This window comes from Crocuta crocuta, unplaced genomic scaffold (assembly GCF_008692635.1).
Source record: "Crocuta crocuta isolate KB4526 unplaced genomic scaffold, BGI_CrCroc_1.0 scaffold205, whole genome shotgun sequence".
NCBI classification, from domain to species: domain Eukaryota; kingdom Metazoa; phylum Chordata; class Mammalia; order Carnivora; family Hyaenidae; genus Crocuta; species Crocuta crocuta.
Genome location: NW_027530644.1, coordinates 4,712,705 through 4,730,372, shown reverse-complemented (window position 1 = coordinate 4,730,372; position 17,668 = coordinate 4,712,705). Strand labels below are relative to the sequence as shown.

Below are 17,668 nucleotides of genomic sequence, written 5' to 3'. Positions count from 1 at the left end.
TTGTACTCAGCGGTATATTAACTGACTCATTTCATTTATGGTAAACATTACCAAGAGGTATTTCTTTGATGACAATGGTTACATTAAAAAAGGAGATGATAAAAGATTTTCAATCAACTTCAGAATCAACATGGAATATTGTATTAACATTAAAATCATTCTAAGTAATGCAAATTTGAAAGTATATTAAAATAGGAACACTGAATAAGTTCAATGAACTCTTGCAGGTTCTTAGGTAGCTGATAATTATTTCTGAAATTATGAACATTCCAACACATTGATGCCAATTATCAAGAGTTTCATGATTATAATATACATAAATAATAAGATTGACCTTACTTATTGAAAGATTCATGGGTGGCATCATTTTCCTAATATCATATTACGTCAAAATGAAATAAAGACTAATATGTTTTTAAATTCATATGCAATACTGCTTCCAAGTCATGAGACACATCTCATGAAAAAAGAGTGTTCTCCTTAAGAGCACATAGAGTAGATTTTACCTCAAGAAAAACTTCATAGCACGTAACAATCTTAATATGCTGAGTTGTATCCTTATATTTGTACTCATCCTTATGAAATGATATATGAAAATAGTATAGAAACTCCTAGTCCACATTCCAAAGACAAGCTAGGGATATTTGTTGACTCCGAGCAGAAGTTAAGAGTTATACTCAGTTCAAGTTATGTCTGAGCAGAAGACAGAATCCATTGGGATGGGTTAAATGAAGAGCCTTTAGTTGAGGTATATGTACGGCTATAAAGACAAGAGCAAATAAGAGATGTTGTAGCATCCAGAGACTAGCAATACTAGGAAACGATTACTACATCTGAAGAGGGGTGAATATTTTACTGGGGCCCAGAGAAGAGCTACGAAGAAAGAGATGCAGTGGCTGTCAGAGTTAGAGTGCCAACGAAGGGAGGAAAGCAGAAAGAAATACTCCAATTTCTTCCTGCCTTCAGTCTCCTGCTGTTGCTTCTTGTTGGCCCAAATCACTCCAGGTTAGAAGGTAAGGGACTCTATGTAATATTTCCTACATTTTAAAAACAATTGATGTGGGAGCAACGAGGAGACTGACTAGCAGAGTAAGTAAAAATGTTTATCACCTCCATCTCTGCAAAAATACTAATTAAATTTACAGGGAATTTACTTTATTATTATTATTATTATTTGTTTATTGAGAGAAAGAGAGATCATGCACACTCCTGTGAACATGTGCATGAATGGGGGAAATGCAGAGGAAGAGGGAGAGAGAGAATCTTAAGCAGGCTTCACACTCAGTGCAGAGCTGGACGTGGGGCTCGATCTCATGACTGTGAGATCATGAGAGCCGAAATAAGGAGTCAGAGGCTTAACTAACTGAGCCACCCAGGGGCCCCTACAGGGAATTTTTTTTTCACTGAAAATTCAAATCCTTATTTTGTTAGTTGTTTTTCTATTTTAAACATATGTTGGTGGTGAAGAAAACTGTTTTTATAAAAAGCAAAATACATTAAGTCATTTTTTTTCAAAATACCTTTCTAATTTCAAAAATAAATCTCAGAACACTTTCTTGGTATAAAAGCAAGAAAAGTTTATTAATGACTTCAATTTCAAAGTACCTTTGATTAACTAGAGCCAGCTACATTGGGAGGCAAACTACTTTTCATTAATGATTCTTTTAATTGTTTCCATTACAAAATGTCTGTAATTGACAGCACATATTTTCCAGTCTGTATTATTAGATTAGAAGCCTGATGCTGCTCACATCTGGGTACCTGAGCAAAAATTAATTAAATTTAATAATAATGAAAAGAACCCACAGTAATCCATCATGCCACTACTGTAGCTTGAGCTGTGAAGTTGAATGGGTGCCAAATTAAAAAATGAATCCATAAAAATATGCCAATTACTCTAATCATAATAAAAATTTCTGTCCCCATTCAACTGAAAGCAAACCATGATCATCACTTCAAATCAAACTACTTATGGTCCCATGGCTTCTAAATGTTAGAAGCTTTCCAAATGCACATTTGATACAATAATTGTGTGAAAGCTTAATAAGAACATACATTCTCAAAATAATGATGACCCCAATGGGTTATGTAACTCAATTACTGAAATTTACTTTGCATATGATTCAGTAGGATTTCTTCTTCTTTTTTTATTTATTTTTAATGTTTGTTTACTCTTGAGAGAGAGAGACAAAGCATGAGTGGGGAAGGTCAGAGAGACAGGGAGACAGAGAATCTGAAACAGGCTCCAAGTTGTCAGCACAAAGCCTGATGTGGGGCTCAAACCCATGAACTGTGAGATCATGACCTGAACTGAAGCCAGACGCTTAAATGGCTGAGCACCCAGGCTCTCCCCTCCACCTTTAAAAATTTTTTTTCTAATGAGTGGGATTTCTTCTGAGCCTTACTTGGTAATACAGAGGAGCACCACCATAAAACGTTGAGATGATCACAATTATATTTCTATAACACTATATTCCTATCCAGATACGAAGTTATTACCATTTAGGTTAAATCTTGAAACTAATCTTTAAGTTAAAAGCTACTCTCATCAATGAGAAAAGAAGGCTTCTTCTCCCTCCAATCCCTGAAATTCATGAATTTGAGTTATTATTCAAAATTCATTGAGAACTGAACTTAAACATATTTTCCTGTATCTTTATAGTCATGGCATTAAAATAAATGTACAGTCTAGTTTTATTTATGGGTAGGATAGTGAAGAATGGAAGAGAGAAGAGAATCTAATCGTGTACCGACTTCCAGAGGCTCCAATATTTGTATCATGTCTTGCTTTCTCTGTAAGCAACTGTATGACATTTTTTCTCAAAGTACTAAATTAATCTTGTAGAATTCTCCATTTAATGTCAAGTAAAATATATAGGTGAAGGACTGAATTACAACTCTTGAATATTTAATATGTGAAGAGATAAAAATCTATCAGACAAGTTGTTACTAAAACAATTACTGGTCTCAAACTGGAAGTATGTTTATGTCCTTAGAAAAGGGACACAGAAGTGGGACATTGATCCCCAAAGCCTTGATATTCTTGAAGTATTTGTTCACTTCCAAATAGAACTTCCCTATTTACGGAGTTGTTTTCTAAGTATGCTATGAATGTTGTGTCACATCCTTTCCAAAGTAGGTTTTAAGAAGAAAGAAGGAAAGAGAACACAAAGAAATCCGGTAAATCACCCTTACAAGAAGAGGAATGGCACAGATTCATAAGAGAAATATACTTACTGCACAATTTCTACCAGGTTCAGCCTAGAGATATTCCAAATCTTTGGCAACAAGTGAATCACCAAAGAAAGTCACTCAGAAACAAGAGAGATTCACTAGTGAATTGAGGTGTTTTGAAAAAAATGAACCCTTGCAATCTTTTTTTTCTTGCCAAATATGATAGTTTTTTCACAATTTTCTACAGTATGCCTCTATTTCTAACAAATATCAAATCTAAAGAATAAAAGTTATTGATTATTTATGCTCATGTTCTGTGACATAGAGGTATTTTTTTTGTTCACTTATATTTGGACTTATACTTTGGTAATAGTTTAAGATGTTGACTTTTATTTTCTTACTTGCACTCATCATATTTTCCTTTCTGCTCAGGACAGCAGACTTTCTGCCCACTGTTTCCAAATCCTGTGGCCTCAGAATGGGAAATGATAGACAGAAGCTGTGAAGTGAGGTAGGTTTGACAACCAAGGCTGGCGTGGCTCCAGGTCTGGGAAAATGACTTAGACCTGTGCAAGGTTGCTTTCAGTTTGCTTTACTACCAAGCCAAAGTCTACTGCAAAGGACAAATGCAGGATTAGTATATGAGTGAGTGGATGTCTCTATCCTCGGGTGCCTGTGCCTACATAAAAGTGTTTTGTGAATTCAGAGGTCTTACAAACCTGCATGAAATGAGGAATCCACCAGATGAGAGGAGCTCAGAACTGTGGACTCCCTCCCTCAATTCTATTCCAAGCCACAGAAGGATAGGGACTGTGGTGGCCCTCGTCTCCATACAATTTATCAATTGAGCAGATTCTCACTTGGCCACAGTTAAAAGCTTCCAAGTTCTTTTTCTGACTTCAATACATCATCAGGCCTACTTGCAATTTTTACTTAGTGGTCTTAGCTATATGAGACTAAAAAGGTATTTTTAACAGGGAGGAGAATTGATGAGAAGCAGAGAGGAAAAAAGGAAGGAAATCGATGGATTCTTTGCTTATAGTCAGGGCAGCTCACCAGGAATGTAACGTAATCCAGAGAAAAATGCCTATGTCAAGAATGCAAGTTGATAGAAATAAAGAACTCCATGTTTCAAAGAGCAGCAGGGACCATCTGCATTTGGAGAGGCCAAGCTGGGTCTTGAAGTCAGTACTGGGCAATGTGGAGGTAACCCTGGGAACACAGCCTCAGCAGAGCACGGGGTAAGATCTCAGAATCACAATACAGAACTCAATGGCAGGGATAGAGGCTAAGCCCGTAAGTGACATGTTAATTTTTTTTAATCCACCCAACAGAACAGAGGCTTAGAATCTAAAATTAACTTTCAGAAGATGAAATTATATTTCTTTAACACCTGAATCTGTGAACTGAGCTTTATGTGTCTCATGCTCACTAATTATTTTCTGTATTATATTTGTAGAGTTGACTCAGCTTACCCTTGAACTTAGTCCTCTTCAATTTTTCCTCACTGAATTTTGAAGGTACTTTTTAATTTGATCTTCTTATATAAAGTCTATGCTGCCATACCCCATTCGTTGTTGCAGCCAGTTTAACTAAGCATAGCTCCTAGTCTAGCATTCAGACATATGATACAAACACGCACAGATGTGCTCATTTCTTACAATGAATAAAACTGAAAGCATTGTATGATATTTATCTTTTATTTTCAAAAAACCACATCGGATCACCTAAATTTCCTTAGGTAAATATTTTAGTGCTATATGTAATGGGATCACTTTACATATTGAATATTTTTAAAAAATTTCCATTAGGATAGTACTGACTTCTTCAAAGAATGAGTAGCAAAGTGTAGAAATTGGAACATGAGGCCTTTTCAGTCATATTGCACCATACTATAAAAAAAGCTTTCTTCTTTGAATTGTTACTTTTTCCTAGCAAGAATAGTACTGTGTAAATGTCATCTTAAAAATATATTGCATGCATCAATGTCAAGGCTGTATTATTTTTTTTCATATGGAAGAGAATGAGTCTCATAAGAGTTACCATCATTATAGATTCTCCAAGATGACTTGGGGATGTCTGCATGGACCCTTAAACTGAACACGAATTTCTTGAGCTACTTTTATTGGCAATTATACTGTGAAATCCTTGCCTTGATTGTAACATTTGCTTTTTAAGCGCACTTGGAAATATTTATTTCTTAAAAGAAGCTTAAAAAATCTCAAAAAAATGATCAACAATTTTAAATATAAATAAATAAACATATATATGTGCTTAATGTGTATGTGTATCTTTACAGAAAATATAATGTTAGAATGATGTCAGTGATTGCCTATTACTTTAATATTTAGAGTGGTGTGAGATACATGATTTATATGTTCAACACAATATTTTTGCTTTTTTCTTAGTGAACAAAATATAATACTATGAGCTATACACATAGTTTGAAAGTTTGGAAATTAAAAAATAATGTGAAATCCCAATGGTGAAGGACTTTGAATTTTTATTTACTATAAATTCATAAACTGCTATATCTAAACATAAAATTAAATTTGGATTCACTGGATTATTAAAAACATATCTAATATTGAACTACATTCTTGACATGAATCTTCAAACCTGTGTAAATTAAACTGACTGAAATTGAAGATGCACACAATGGTTACATATCTCTATACTGAATAACCTGGAACATTACCAGTGGTCAGAGGTCATTTCTGTTGAGGGGAATGGGTGGCTCTGCTTTTAACCAAGGATATGTGTGTCTCTGTGTGTCTGTGTACTTGGGTTTGTTTATATCTAAACTTGTGATTTCCAAGATTGTTCTACTTAAAAATATTATCTCCCTCTGTGCCCATGAGTTTATTCATATTTGTCAACCAATTTGTCTCAATTTTGGGTTTAGAAAAATGGTCACCACAGGCATATAACCTCTAGGTAACATTTGAGCCATCCTCTTTCCTATTACTGCACATCTGGTTAACACCTAGCATACGAATTAGATAGAAGACACTCCCAAAGTGAGGACTCTCTCAGAATAGGCACATAAGGTCGGATAAACATTTGATACCTGGGTCATGAGCACATGCTGTGCACCAGAGAGCAGAACATCAATCACTGTATGGTAGACATGAATTTGGACCTAATCCAAACAGAGGTGAACTAATAAGATGTCACTTGGAGCGAGGTCTCGGAAAGATTGTAATCCAAGAACATTTAAACGTAAGCATACAATTTGTGTTTTGATTTTTAAGCAGAACACTTTTCGCAGCAGATTTCAAAGTAGCCCCATGGCAATACAGTGTTTTTGTCACTTTGAAAAATAGTCTTATTTAACAATGAACACAAATTTCTGAGTAAACAAAGCCCACTTAAGATAAAGCTAATGAGGCATTCAGTGAAGAAGAGAATATGTGAACATTATAAGGAGCTGGAAAGAAAGGAGCTTTTATTCTTGGAGTTCAGGATACACAGAGTAATAGGTAATGCAGTTAAGGATCCGCTTTCTGAGTGCCTTCCATTACCATCACCTCCCACCATGCGTGCGCCCTCAGACATCTATCATACATCACAGAGTAAATTGTTGGTTGGAAGAGTACAAACAAATGAGACATAATATTCTACTTTGGAAAATATATAGTCAGAATCTAAGGNGTCGGACGCTTAACCGACTAAGCCACCCAGGCGCCCCTGGGACTCTGAATTTTTACAGGAAATGCTCATAGTCAGTAAGAAACTTCAGTTTCTGTGAGGTATAATAGCATATCTACAGAAGGTAAGTGATTGTCAGTGGATCTTTAATGATTACAGTGCTTTATTTTTCAAAGCATCTCCCTAAAATGCAGAGCCATGCGATCAAGGCAACTACAAGACCTGAAAAAAAGTTAGAATCATCTTTTATTTAAGTATTGCATGCAAGGGAAAAAAAAATAGCCTGCTTAGTGCATTGGGATGAAATGCCACCAAACAAAGATGTCTAAAAAACTGGAAATGGTATTAATAGTTTCAAAAACACAATGCCCTTTACTCCATAGCCAAGCTCCAGTGCTGCGTTGGCTGCATAAAGTAATGAAAGTGAAATTACTATTAGACAAAATGGCCTGAAATATAATGTCACAATCTTTCCTCGGAGCCAGAGTCACTAAAACAGTTGAAATTCTCAGTTGTTTAACACACTGTGCTCACACTTTGGGTTGGTTGCATAAAACCTGACTTGCAAATTTTCCCCAGAGGGAAAAATAAAACACTCACATAGCCTCAAAAATCAGTAGGACTAAAATGTTACTTTAAATTTTAAATAAATATACTGTATCCATCTAAAGGCCAGATGTGTAAATCTTAATGTTCCTGCCAAAAGAGATTGAAAAGAGAAAAGGTGACTGCTCTGTTGTTCATATGTCTGTCCCTTTTGTTTATTTTCACACAACTAGCAAACTATCTTTCATTTGTTTACAGTGTATCGTGATGAATGTTCCAGTAACATAAGCATACAGAGAAGTCAAATCTTAATGTTTGAAGGTAGAGTCCACATTTGGGGCTGTTGACATTTTGTGTTGACATGTGGCTTACAGATAAGGAATTAATTATTCATTTTACATAAAAATATTTCAATACTTTATTAAATAAGCCCATTTAAATAACGTACAGGAGAGCCCCCCTGCTCCCCTAACTTTAAATTTAATGTTAAAAAGAGACTTGTTATAACCAAATAGTGGATGTGAATCACACGAAATTAATTTAAATATCAGTCTGTCTTCCAATAATGAAGATAGTAGACCGAGGTAAAAAGGATTCAGAATAATGCTGATTGGAATGAAACTCTTGCAAAATCAACAAGAGAAAACAGGAATCCACCCAGATCGCGGTATCCTCAACGACCAGAGACCACTGGGGAGACCGAGTCACGCATGCAAAGGCAAAGGGCTTTATTACGGGCTCGAGCTCGGGCTCACAGACTTTACCAGTGCAGTGGATCATTGCTGTGAGCCCCGAACGAAGGCAGAGTAGGGTTTTTATGGGGTTTGTGACGGGGGAGTTACAGAAGTTGTGGCATGGGAACAGTGATCCAATCATAATTATACAATTATACACATTGTCTAGAGTATTTGTTGCTTTTGGCGAGACCCAATTACAACAGTTAGAGTACTTTTAAATTCAACCAATTACAGTGCGAGCCTAGGGTCTTGTTCGGCGCCTAATGGGTTAACTTTAACATTAGGTAACAGAGTTTTATCTATAGTTGCTGGCCTTTCTTGATTGGGTGTTGCCAAGGTAGTGTGGTGGAGTGATGTGGTGGGCAGTTTCTTCGGCCTTGGGCAATGTGTAACTGCCTGATAGTTTCATGGAAACTGAAACTTAGGCCTTCTAGTTTAGAGGGGAAACTTAAAGCCTGTTATGGAGTCAGTCTGGTTTATACTTGTGTCCTTACAGTAGGAAAAGACATCAGGTTTTAGGATAGGTACATTGATTCAAGGAAGAGAATGGCTATTTGCAGATGCCTCATGTAGTGGTAAGTGATGTAAGTAGACTACCTATAGTTGAAGATTTTGATAATATTTTTATGTGCAGATACTTACTACTTTCTGTTTACTGGATCTAGTCTGTCCCAGCCAACTAATTTTGTGCTTTAATATCTTAAATTGATCCTGTGTCCTACAGCTGAAGGCTCATTCCAGGGATATTACCCTCCTAACAATTCCTTGAACCTGCCAAACCTTAATGTTTCTGTCTGTGCTGTTTCTTTGACCTCAGATGCCGTGTCCCTGGATATTCACAGGGTTTACACTATAATTACTCCAAGTTTCTCCTCCCTTCCCTGGCCACCAATACAACAAAGAATCCCACTCATTCTGCCTAAATTTTCTTTTATATTCTACCAATCACCTCATAATTCCTTGTCAAACAATCATGTATTCTTTTGTGTTCAAAGTCTTCTTATTTCTTTCAAAAGGTATTATGTTTATTCCCTGAGCCTAGAAGTGTCTGGTTCGCTGTGGCAGCTCAATAAATATGTTCTAATAAATGAAGGAATTCTAATGGATATTTTTTAAACTTTTTAAAAAATCTTTATTTTTGAGAAACAGAATGCGAGCTGGGGAGGAACAGAAGGAAAGGGAGACACAGAATCTGAAGCAGGCTCCAGGCTCTGAGGTGTCAGCACAGAACCCCATGTGGTGCTCGAACCCACAGACTGTGAGATCATAACCTGAGCCAAAGTTGATGCTAAACTAACTGAGCCACCCAGGTACCCCATAAAACAACTGGTTTTAGTTGAAAAATTAATTTGCCAATCTTTTGCATTTTTTGTATCCCCATTTTTTCAGACTACATATTACATTAAAAAAATGAGTTTTGTTATTTAGACCAGCGATAAAGCTATCTCCTCCTTAAAACAAGAGAGATTAAATGGATCACTGACTGTTTGAAAGTTGAGCATTACTATCCATTCATGGAAGTTTAGTAATAAACTCATGTTCCCCATTTATAAAGTTGAGAGTACTATAACTTGATTTACCTTAAAAAGATACTTTGTGAACTACAAATGTGTCAGTTCATTTCAATAAAGTTATTTTGGCATAGTCTTGTCAAAATACTCTAGTTACTTACAGAAATTAACTTTTGTCATTGTGGGCCACAGACATCTTTTTCATCCTATTTTTCTAATGTCTAATTTTCTTATTTTGGTTTTTATAACAAGTCTATTGTAGCTCCAAATAAGGGAATATTCCTCACTGAACTAACGAAACAATCAGCAGTCAATTATCAATATATTCAATATCCTTCTGCTTTTAGGAGGGCTTTCATATGTCCTTCTCATCCTCTGACCTATAATTCCTAATGAGTGCTTGCACTTGGTGAGACCTTACCCTGAAATTTATTTCCTGCCACAGCGTCTGATATTGGCTATCTTTCTTGATAGTACCTTTTATCAAATGAGGTAAGGAATCTGTCCAAAGATTGGAATCACTTCTCTCTCTGTACTCCTCTTCTAGTTTCAAAGGTAATTCAAAGTCTGCCCATAGAAAGACAAAAAACTGACAATTTCATCTTCAGTTCTGCATTGCCAATATCCTTATCGTGTCTACCACTGTTGAAAGAACACATGGTTGAATAAATAAGTAAGTAAGAGTGATTCATTCTCCACAAAGGCTCCTGAAACAATGGTGAAGTTTATTGAACACAAGACTTCATAGTGACTTTAGATTATGCCATTGGGAGCATTTAACTGAATAGGCTGTACATTAGTTTTGCCCAAGACGACTATAATACTTAAGACTAGGATAGTATGTTATTATGTATCAAAACTTGTCAACACAGAAATATATTTTTTTAAGTAGATTTCTTTTCAGATGACAGATTCATTCCTTCTCCTTTCCAATTTATTATGCAAAAAATACTGAGCCAACTTCATTAACATTTAATTTTTCCTCATTTGGGGGTAATAACATAAGGTGGAAAAGCCATATCATTCATAGGCAGAAATAGTTTAGGATGAAAGGAATCCAAAAAGAAGAAAATAGTTGAAGGACCAATTTCAAATATTACAAAGTGTTAATGGTGTTTGTTTGCTTGAGTTCTTACTTTACACAGTGTTAAATCTAGGAGCATTGCATAATGGTGAGGAGTATGCCATAGACTTCCGTCCATATTCTAGATTAGGATTCTGACTCTGCTATTGACCAGGAGTTTGAATCTGAGCAAGTTGTTTCACTTCAGCTTCTACACCTGTCATTGGCTTTACAACCAAAGGATTTATTCTAAGAGATAATTCTTGTTGAGTTTTCAGAATATTATCTACATGCAATACACATTCAATAGCATTTTGCAATAGTATTATTAATAAAATGATTATTATCCATTAGAGTAGGAATCTCTAGCCTTTAGGTGAAGAAGAAGTACATATTTCTAACAAAACAATAATGATTGATTTTTATGCTTATGGTCAAGGGTCATGCCAAAGGCACATAAAAGGTGGAATGTACACTAATAGTGACTTTAATATATAGGACAGGATTACAGCCACAGGGAAACTAATTCTACAACAACCTGAATGAGCTTAGAAGCCAATTCTTCCTTAATGGAGTATCCAGATGAGAATGCAAACCAAGACAACCACTCGAACACAGCCATGTGAGACCCTGAGCAGATGACTCAGATAAGCATGCTTAGCTAAAATGACACATGGAAGTTATAAGATAATAAGTGTGTGTTGTTTCAAACAGCTAAGTTGATGGTATTTGTTATGCGCCAGTAGATAACTAATAAATCATACCATTATCTTTGCCTGAAATATGCTTGCACTCTACCCTCTACTCAGTTCTACATCCCTCTAAAATAATCCTTTAAGAACCAACCTAAATATCATGTCCTCTATGAATCATGTTCTTGTTTACTATCATCAGTTAGTACCTTCTCATGTCCTCTCAGAGTGTTTTCTACCTATCTTTGTTAATACTAAATCATATCATATTAAAGTTTGATTTTACGCACCTATTTTTCCTCCATGAACAATGACTTACTTAAGAGGAGAGCTCATATCTAAAGAAACATTTGATATATGCATTTGAATACACAAAATAAATTAATATTAAATCAAATCTAATGTCATTTGATATGTTTATCAGCACAATTTTATGGGTTCATATTGTATTTTGGACTATGGGAGAGAGATAATATCCTTGCAAAAGGACAGGTAGTAGAAATTGTGAAAATAGCAAAATTCAGGGAGAAGAGACAAAGTTTCATCTCAAAGGATGATTTTTTTTTTAAATGTTTTATTTATTTCTAGGAGAGAGAGAGAGACAGCGTGAGCAGGGGAGGGTCAGAGAGAGAGAGAGTCACAGACTGAAACAGGCTCCAGGCTCTGAGCTGGCAGTCAGCACAGAGCCCGACGCGGGGCTCGAACCCACGAACCGTGAGATCATGACCTAAGCGAAAGTCGGACGCTTAACCGACTAAGCCACCCAGGCGCCCCTCAAAGGATGATTTTTTAAAAGTTATAGTTGGGCATGAACATACTAGTTTAAAGAAGTGACTTGATCTTAAGGAGAATGACTTCTAAATTTTACAGTTACTCTAAAAAGAAATAAAATGAGATGAATTAAACAGAAAGAAGAAAATGGTTGCTTGTATCTTGAATTCTGACAATGTGAATGAATGATGATAGTTTCATTGTATCTAGTTTATAACATGAGAAGTAAAACTTCAAAACTTACATAACAGATGGTTGGATTAGAAGGAGATAATGTATGCTAAAAGCCTAAGCCAAGTATAAAGAGTCTGATACACACGTGCTACAAAGAGTGATATGACTGGATTTAAACATATCTCTTACACCATAGAGAAAGAGAACAAATATTTAGTCTCTTCCACAGTTGGCAAGGTTTTCTGAGATGGCAACATGTTTTGATGACCCATAGGATGTAGTATGTCATTATAATGCAGAACTTCCTCCAATCAAACAAATATTTTGTTCTCTCTCTTAATGTAACCAACCATATCAAATGTGAAATATGTGGAACTGATAGAATGATGGTAATGTTATCCACCATGATGATATTCTATAGTCCCTGATTTATCCTCACATCAAGAATTTGATTATATTAACAGAAACAGAATGTAAAACACCTTCAGCAATGGTGTATCCAAGGGCTTCATGCTGCATTTTATTTCTGGTTGTAGAAACTCAATTCCACATGGATATTTTAAAAGCCATAAAACTATAAATCAGATAAGATACCAATTCATATATTTTTCAGAGTGATATTTTTGCCCACAATTATACAGCTAGCATGTGGCAAAGCATAACACCCCTCTCCAGAGTGGATTCTGAGATTTTCATTGGTCAAAAGCTGATCAACCAACATACCAGCCTATTCCCACTCCGGCATATGAGGTAAGGGGAATAGCTTTGTAAGCATTTTCTGTTGTTTCTGTACAGCTGGGTGATTCTCTGAAAGAAAAGACTGAACTACATTGAATTTTTGAGAGACATGTCAGGCTGTTTGTAAAATTGGATAAATTATTCCTGTCCTGCCTATATCACAGATCAATTGTGAAGATAGGATGGAATAATATGGAGGATACTTATTTGAACATTACATTATGCCTTAGAAGGATATGCTACTATTTCCACTATACATAGAACTATTTTCTAAATATTTGAATTGATCATTCAGCAAAACCCCTTGAATCATGTAGAAAAGCAGATTGTTGAAGCTCTTTCTTGCATTCACCAACATAGGCCATTCTTTCTGATGCTTCAAAAGATATTAATTTCATTTATTCCTTAAAGGATCAAGATTAATTAGTAACAAAGAAAAAAAATTAAGTGCTTGTCTATGCTTGTATTTCCCCATATGTAGGACCAGATGGCCCCCACTTAGTTGACTGATATTGATCAAGAAAAGATATAATTTTTAAAATTCTCTTTCAGTATCTTTTAAGTTAAAACATTTATGTATATAATTATATATTACATTATCATATAGTATTATATAATAATATATAATACATAATAGACATAAATACTAATGTGTGTGTGTGGAAAGAGAGAGAAAGAGAAAGAGAGAGATTGAGAATCTCTACCTTTGCTGGCCTTGAATATGAAAATAAGAGGATCAGGAGCCAAGGAATGCAGTAGTCTCTAGCAGCTCTGGGTGGCCTTCAGTTTAGAGCCAACAAGAAGTCAGAGACCTCAGTCTTATAACTACAGAGAACTTAGTTTTGCCAACAACTCAAACTAAATGGGTTCCTGCCCCCATCCCAGTGCTTTCAGAAAAGAACACAGCCTGTCTGGTACACTTTGATTTTACCTCAGTGAAACCTGTGTCTGATTTCTTCCTTACAAAACAACAATAAATAAGTAAGTAAGTAAGTAAGTAAATAAAAAATAAATAAATAAATAAATCTGTGCTGTCTTAAGCTATGAAATTTGTGGAACTTTGTTATGTCAGCAATACAAAACTAATACAACTAGATTAGAGACTATACAATCACGAACAGAACATATTCTTCTCCTTTGAGAACTTTACAATATTTTGATTACTAGGTAATGGTGGTCATTGACCACTTAGAAAACTGGTTGTGTTAGCCATTAGTGCTGTTCAGAGATATTCTGTTTCTCTTTCTAGACACATAGTAAGATTTAATGTCTCTGTGCCCTTGAAGTAGGGCCTAGCCATGTCACTTGACTTGACTAATGGAATGTGAGCAAAAGAGATGTGTTATATCAAGGTGGAACATTTTAAGAGTCAGAACTTTACATGCTGTGTCATTTCCTATCTTCCACTATGGTTAGAGATTTTCAAGATCTGTTCAGATCTTTGATGAGATCAGCAAAAGCAAAGTCCTTATTACCCCAAGAGATATAAAGTGTGAGTAATAAAAAAAATGGAAAAAAAACAGTTTGTTTTAAGTCACTCTTTGGATTTTGTTTATTTCCATAGTGTAATCAACTTTGTCTATCATGGCTGATATACTGACCAACAGTGGGGGGCGGGGGGCTCTTATAGTGTTCTGGACTTAATAATAGCTAAAGTCAGACTCTTAAAAATAGAGAAAAAATTGAGGAATGATGGTGAGAAGTGGCGAGGGGATGGGCTAGGTGGGTGATGGTTAATAAGGAGACACTTGTTCTGATGGGCACTGGGTGTTGTATGTAATCGATGAATTGCTGAATTCTACTCCTGAAACCAATATTTCACTGTATGTTAACTAACTATAATTTAAATACAAATTTGGAAGAAAAAATAATAGCTAAGTCCAGTTTCATGATATAACCTTAGCTTAATCATAAGCAGAAGGAGTAACTACAATTATATTGTTTTGTTTTACAAAATTACATGGAAATAAGGGCACCTAGGTGGCTCAGTCGGTTGAGCATCCAACTTCGACTCAGGCCGTGATATCACAGTTGGTGGGTTTGAGCCCCACATCGGGCTCAGTGCTGACAGCCAGCTCAGAGCCTGGAGCGTTTCAGATTCTGTGTCTCGGTTTCTCTCTGACCCTCCCCTGCTAACTCTCTCTCTCTCTCTCTCTCTCTTTCTCAGAAATAAATAAAAAGCATTTAAAAAATTAAAAAACAAAATTACATGGAAATAAGAGTACAGGCAAATTAGATGGAAGAATAAGAAAATCAGATGAAAAAGAGAGTTCTGCTTTCACTAATAGTGGACTAACCTAAGATCAACTTTATTACTGATAATAATAGAAAAGCTGAGAAACATTAAGAAATCATTGTGAAAGCATCAGGGACCTCCCAATGGAGTAAAGATATACAGGATTTCAACATATGAAGTTGAGGGAATATAATTCAACCCATAGCACATATCACTGACCCAACAACAGTGCACTTGCCAGAGGTCGGCTCTGGCTGGGTCCAGGGTCCCTGAAGGATGGATGGTGTCGGCGAGGGAGGGATGAGAGAGCCCTGAGAATCTTTCTGGTCACCACCAGGCATCTCTGCTCTGACTGGGGCTCAACTTTATTTTATAATTGAGTGTTTGGGGGATGGCACAGAAGTGGCATTAGCCTTAGACAATGATTTTTGATGACAAACTTCTTTGATATGTAAGAATTTTCCAGAACATAGACTTGTAGGAGACTCCTGCATACCTTTATCAATGGTGACTGAGGTAGGGGATTTAGATGCTTATGCTATGGGAAAGGAAGGTATGTTTAGCATATAAGTCAATGTTTTTAGCATAAAAAGGGTGAAGTTACTTCTTTGTGGGCAGGGGTCAATAGCTTGCTTGTTTAAGAAGTATCAAGAAAAACAGGTCTTTCAGGAAACACAGTGTGTGCTCCCATAATCACAAAAGAAAAAGTTCCTCAATAGGTTCCTTCACAGGGTGCAATCAGCATATTCAAGGCAAGAATAAGTCACTCTGAATACTGATCACAAATGCCTTGGGGGGCTGGTGCTCCAAGTAGAAACAATTGGGTGGGGGTGGATATCTGTTCTTAACTCTAAATTAGGCTCTTTGTCTCTGGGCCAAGCTCAATTGTTAAGTCTTGAGTTCTTAACCCACTTTATTATCCAAGTCTTGGATCTGCAAGGCCCATAGGAAGAGACTTTTGACAATCATCCACAGTGCTTTCATCTGAAGTCTCTTTTGAAAAGGCAGGAATATGATTTTCCTTATGAGGAATCTGTGTGGGGAATATCGGCCTGATTTGGAATAAATTTGTGAGGCCTGGTCAATACCAGCAGGCTCATTTCCAACATGAGCCAGTAGTAGCAGAAGGAGATACCAGTTTTCATTTCTCATGGCAGGAGCTGTGCAAACACTGCCATTTCCTCACTGTGACTGTCATCCAGCGAGGCCAGTACGGCTCCCAGCATGCACTGGAAATTTTTTCCAAGATTGACACATACTAGGTCATAAATCTAGCTTCCACAAAGTCAAAAGAATTGGGATCACAAGTCAATTAAACTAGCAATTCCTTTAAGAAAAGAAACAGATCAGATCAATTCTCATTATTTCCATTAGTTATGTTCTATAAAATGAACACTAAACAAATGAATACTGAACCACACTGCTCCTAGGGGAAATACATACATATATTTACATATCTCACATAAATTATATTCTTAAATAATAAAAATACTCATCCTGGTGGATTTTATTTTCTTTCTTTTGCAAAAGAAAAAACAAAGTTCAGAAATGTTAAGTGACTTGCCTGGGGCTGCCCCACTAACAGATGCCAGAGCTGGAGTTCAAATTCCAACCAGCTGACCCCAGAACCAGAACTTCTCACACTATATACCACTGCTCCTTACCCTGCCCATCCATTTCTATATGAGAGCTGAAACAAGAAGGTAGTGTGTTGCTCTCTCCAACCTTAGCTGGGAACATAAGCGTCAGTTACTCACTTTTTTTGCTACACTATGCAAGTCTGCCAATGCCCGGTCAAGTGACAGGAGTACCGATTTGGAGGTTACACATAAATTTTAGTGAATAAGCAAATTCTCAAATACAGAAACCATAAATAATGAGGATAGAGTGTAACTAGAATATCTTCATAAATATAGAAAATAAGCAATATACTTCTGAAAATTCGAGGAGTGAAAAAGAAACACAATGGAAATTTAAAAAAAATATTTTAACATCATAATAATATGCAAACAACATATCGAAACTCATAAAAAATGAGAAAGCACAATTAATATCAGAAATGAGAAAAAATGGTATCACCTCAGGTCCTACAAATGTTACATTGTTTTTAAGTTTTGACAAGCTTTTTAATACCAGTGAACAATTTTGTGGCAATAGTAGGTAGTAGAGGCAATAAATATATCCTAGAGGGAAATATCTAAAGAACACAATTACTAAGAAGACAAACAGAACACCTAAATAATTTTTGTATATTTAATGAAGAAATTAAATCTATAACTCAAAGCATTTCCATGAAGAACCCTCTTATTCTAGTTGTCTGTTGAATTCTCCCATACTTTTAGGACAAAAATCACACACACACACACACACACACA

General features: G+C 35.9%; 1 long non-coding RNA gene across 4 annotated transcripts in view; it reads left to right on the top strand.

Moving 5' to 3' along the window:
- Window positions 1-17,668, top strand: part of LOC144235546 (uncharacterized) — a 244,502-nt gene that overhangs the window by 176,334 nt on the left and 50,500 nt on the right. For all 4 annotated transcript variants that reach the window (XR_013336244.1, XR_013336246.1, XR_013336245.1 and 1 more), the window contains one exon: window positions 3,607-3,685. This is a non-coding gene — a long non-coding RNA (uncharacterized LOC144235546). The remainder of the gene's footprint in view (window positions 1-3,606; window positions 3,686-17,668) is intronic.